Source organism: Protopterus annectens, chromosome 4.part1, assembly GCF_019279795.1.
Source record: "Protopterus annectens isolate FY-2018-M chromosome 4.part1, PAN1.0, whole genome shotgun sequence".
NCBI classification, from domain to species: domain Eukaryota; kingdom Metazoa; phylum Chordata; order Ceratodontiformes; family Protopteridae; genus Protopterus; species Protopterus annectens.
In genome coordinates, this window is record NC_056734.1 from 479,333,856 (window position 1) to 479,338,779 (window position 4,924).

At 40.5% G+C, this 4,924-nt stretch overlaps 1 protein-coding gene across 1 annotated transcript in view; it reads left to right on the forward strand.

The window, feature by feature from the left end:
• The first annotated feature begins 3,764 nt into the window (after positions 1-3,764).
• Positions 3,765-4,924, forward strand: part of LOC122801237 (mucin-4-like) — a 163,137-nt gene continuing 161,977 nt past the window's right edge. Inside the window, exon 1 of the mRNA XM_044070789.1 lies at positions 3,765-4,031. The gene's annotated coding sequence lies outside the window, so the exon portion shown is untranslated. The remainder of the gene's footprint in view (positions 4,032-4,924) is intronic.

Consider the following 4,924-nt stretch of genomic DNA (forward strand, 5'->3'; position numbering starts at 1 on the left):
TTGTCTTTAGAATCAGTGGTGATTTTGTTTTCATAACTAGCTTTGGAGGATTTTATGAAGAATCTCAGCTTCTTACTGAGGCTGACCAGGGAATTCCTCCAATCATGGAATTTTACTCTTTTTTACAACAGTTTCTTTCTTCTGTTGTAAAGTTTGTTTATGGCAGGGGACCACCAGATTGGCTTCTTTTTTTTTGGAGGATACCATCTTGGTTCTGTTAGGGACAGCACAATCCATGCACTCATGTAAGTGCTTATAAAGTGCATTTGTGTAGGATTCAGCAGTCGTACCTCTATTGTTCATCTGCATGGGTGTCGTGAAGTTTAGCACTTCTGTCTTCAGAAGCGTGAAGTTGGCTTTGGAGAATTTTTTATGGTGGTTTCCCTAATGGGGGGTGGGGGCGGGATGTGGATGTCTAGGGTGATTAGCTTGTGGTCGGATATGGCCAAAGAGGAATTGACCTCTGGTGTGGAACACCAGTTGCACATGTTGGTAATGACCAGGTCTAGGATATTGCTGCTCCTGGTGGGGATGTGGATAAGTTGATCCAAGGCATTGGAATTTATGAATTCCAGAAAACATTGAGCAAAAGAGTTGGTACATGAGTAGTTTTCCCAGTTAACGGTGGGGTAGTTGAAATCGCCCATTAGTAGGGTGCTGGGTTGTACCCTAATATTTTCCAGTGTATCAAGAAATGGCTTTTAAAGTTTCAAAATAAAATTTAAGCTTTATTGTATTCCCTGACTGTAAGTTTGTTGAATAATTTGGTCTTTGCTCAAGTGCTGAAAAGTATGTTATTTGAAAGAAAACAAATATTCCCTAGTTCCATCACCATTATATTATTTTTACTCCAGCATGTGCCTAATACATGTCCTAATCTTATTATCACAAGAATATTCCTATATTCTATCCAGATGTTATAAAAACATCAAACTGCCTTTGTTTGTGCCAAGAGCTGATGTAATTATTAGAGCAACTTCCCAACCAAGTTTTCACTGCTAATGCATGTTCAATGAGATGATGGTGAATTGTTTAGAGTCAGTGTTCATAGGTTCATACTAGGCTATCTGCCCTAGGGCATTTATAAGCCTAGCCAGAATGTGTTTGGCTTTCGCCACCCATTTTAAATTTATTTTGCTATGCCCTTTTTCGAGGTTAGTATACTGTGCCTCTGTCTAACAGTGACACAGAAGTGATACCCGGGGTAAACCTACGATCTCCCATCCACTCATCAAGATTCCTCTTGAAGAGAGTCAATGAGGGACTCTGCCTAACCTGGACTGGGATTTTATTCCAGAGTGAAGGGAGCCTCTGGGTTATGAATCTGTCCCTCCAGCATGTCCTATTTATTTCAGTGCTGAAGTTCAAGTCTCTCGAGCGTGTAGCTCGATGGGATTTGGATTTTCTGAGGTGCAGCATGTCCATTATTTCCGGGTTGGACATGGCTTTATACTTCAGGCACAGATCGCCTCTGAACAGGCGGTATGCCACTGAGTAGAGCTGGAGTTTCTTTAACCGGGCAGCATATGGCATCTGTTTGAGCCCTTTGATCTTCTTGGTGAGGTACTTTTGGGGTCTTTCCAATTGCTGCAGGTGTCTGGTAAGGTACATCCCAAAAGGGGCATTGTACTCAATTATGGGCCTGATGAGGGATGAGTAAAGAGGCACGATGACGTCCCCTGATCTAGATGTGAATCCCTTCATGATTAGGTGGGCTATATAAAATGTTTTTCTAACCACTTTGGCCATGTGGTTGTCAAATGAGAGATTGCTATCAACTTGGGTCCCCCAGGTCCCTAATTACTTCTTCTGTACTTAATGGATTATCACATATGTGGTAATTTGTGGGCACTTTGTTTTTGCCAAAGGGGATGACTATACACTTTTTGGCATTTAGCTTGAGGCCATGGCTCTGGCACCAGTTGTCTGTTTCTATGAGGCCCTTTTGGAGGATGCTTGTGTCAGCTGGAGAGTCGATTATGGCGCCCAGTTTGCAGTCATCTGCGAATTTGGTCAGCCACAGTCCTTCCGTGTTGGCCTGTACCTCCAAGAAATATATACCGAACAAGAGAGGTCCCAGGACTGAGCCTTGTGGGACACCACTTGTAACTGGTTTGGAGTCTGACATGGCTCCAGCAATTCTAACCATGTGGGTTCTGTCCTTGAGCCAATTTGCAATCCATCTAGTGACATAGGGGTTTATATTTAAGCTGGTGAGCGTATCTATAATGCCCGAGTGGGGTATTGTATCAAAGGCTTTTGCAAGGTCCAGGTAGGCTGTGTGGACCACCTTTCCCTCGTCAATGGCCTTGGTGACTGTTTCAAAGAAATCAACCAGGTTTAAGAGGCAGGATCTGCCCTTAACAAAGCCAAACTGGGTAGGATCCAGTGTTTGTAGGTCCCCAATATCTTTATTTATGAGGTCCATGATGATCCTTTCCATAGCTTTGCAGACCAAGCTAGTCAGGCTTATGGGGCGATAGTTTCCAGGATCCGTTGAGGCACCACCTTTATGGAGAGGGTCCACTGTTGCTGTACGCCACTCTTTGGGCACATATCCTGTAGTAAGGCTGAGATTGAACAGTAGTTTTATGTTTGGGTTTAGCTCTTCTTGGAGTTCATGTAGGATGCAGCCCAGGACACCGTCTGGTCCCATTGATGCTGTGTTTTTGCTTTGAAGAGGCGGCTCTTACCTGAGCATCTGAGATGTCAGGGGCAGCACTCTGCTGGGATAGATATTTGCCCTTTTGGTGGGAGGGGAGAAGTTTGCGCTGAACCTGTCAGCTAGGATGTTGGCAATGTCTGTGGGTTCGGTGTATTTTTTGTCATTTTGGACTAATTCTGAACATATCTGGGAATTACCACCCAGGTTCCTAACATAACTAAAGAAAGCCTTGTGATTATCCTTAGTGTCCTGTGCAATTTTTCTCTCAGCTGGCCTTAGACAATGTTGCAACAGGAAGAATATTTCCCTTTGTTGAAGAACACTGTGGGTTCTATTCCCACACCAGATAGATTGACTTCTGACAATGCAGTGTAGCATGGGGGAGGGGGTTTGCACTGCTGAGTTTGTCATCCATTGGATGAGATGGTAAAGCAATGTCCCATCTGTTTGAGTTGGTGGTTGCTCGGGTGGATGTAAAAGATCCAACATTACCTATCAAAAAAGTGTGGTATTTCCCCTATGCCATAGCCAAATTTCCCTAGTAATCTAAAACCCACCTCAGGTGTCCCCAGAAAAGAGGCCACTAGCCTAATGGATGACAAGTGACTGATACCAGCATTATTTATCTATTTATTAACGAAGTAAGTAGACTGGCCAGTGGTCCACTTTTAGTTATAACCAACAGATACAGAGAAAGGCAAGTGATATATAGATATATAGAGAGATGACAGATAAATAGATGTATATATATTTACATGCTTAAGTAAAGCAAAAAATAAAAATAAAAATAATAAATGAATATAGCCAGGCCAAGTGTCTGCTTTAAACATTGCCCGTCACACCTGTCAGTGGCTACACAATTAAAAGCACCTGAGGGAAGAAATGCAGTAAATATGTTGTTGTACAACAGAAAAATGAGTAGTCTTTTGTTCGATACCAAAACTCCTAAACCTTCAGGCCTTGTACTTAGAAACTACTCTTTTTTTTCATTATCTGGCTAATAAACTATTTTCTCGATAAGCAAAGGAAAAGTATAATGTTATTCTGCTTGATGGCTGTTTACAAAACTTGATGCTAATTTACTTTCTTTATAGTTACCAGCAGGACTCCTTAAACAAGACAATTTGCATCAATGTCAATGAATGCAATCACTCCCCAGGCCCATGTGATGCAAACTTAGGGAGCTGCAGAGACACCAATGGAAGTTTCATATGTGACTGCAAAAGTGGATATAGAATAAAAGCTGATAGAAGAACATGTGACAATATTAATGAATGCACTGAAGGAAAATATTCTTGCCCACTGAATTCTACATGTTTTGATACAGATGGAAACTATACCTGCATATGTGATACTGGATTTACTGGTAAGCCAACAGGCTTTTCTGTTATTTAGTATCAGTATTTCATTTTAATGATGCCATTTGCCATTTTTACAGGATTTGTAGCATTGTTGAGCATAATAATTGTTTCAACTGGCATAAACATTCTGGATTTCATTTTTGCTGTATAATCATTTATATAATACAGTTCTCGCTTCTCAACATTTGATTTCTTTTTTTCTGCTCATGGACTCAAAGTAAAAAAAGTCATCAACACATCAAGTATTTTAAATGAAGCTTGTAACTCCTGAAAATATAGAATATATTTGCATATTGTTTCTGTCATATAACATACACACTCTGTCTCACAGTATCATGCAACATAGTCATTCTGTTACATGCTCACAGTATCATGCAACATACACATTCTCTTATGCGCTTACAGTATCATGCAACACATACATCCTGATATGTGCTCACAGTATCATGCAACATACACATCCTGTTATGTGCTCTCAGTATCATGCAACATGCACATTCTATGTGCTCACAGTATCATACAACATACACATTCTATGTGCTCACAATATCATACAATATACACATTCTGTTATGTGCCCACAGTATCATACAACATACACATTCTATGTACTCACAGTATCATACAACATACACATTCTGTTATGTGCTCACAGTATCATGCAACATACACATTCTGTTATGTGCTCACAGTATGATACAACATACACGTTCTGTTATTTGCTCACAGAATCATACAACATGCACTTTCTGTTATGTGCTCACAATATCATACATCAATTACATTCTGTTATGTGCTCACAGTATCGTACAACATACACATTCTGTTATGTGCTCACAGAATCATACAACATATTGAAAAAAAAAAGAATCATACAACATACACATTCTGTAATGTG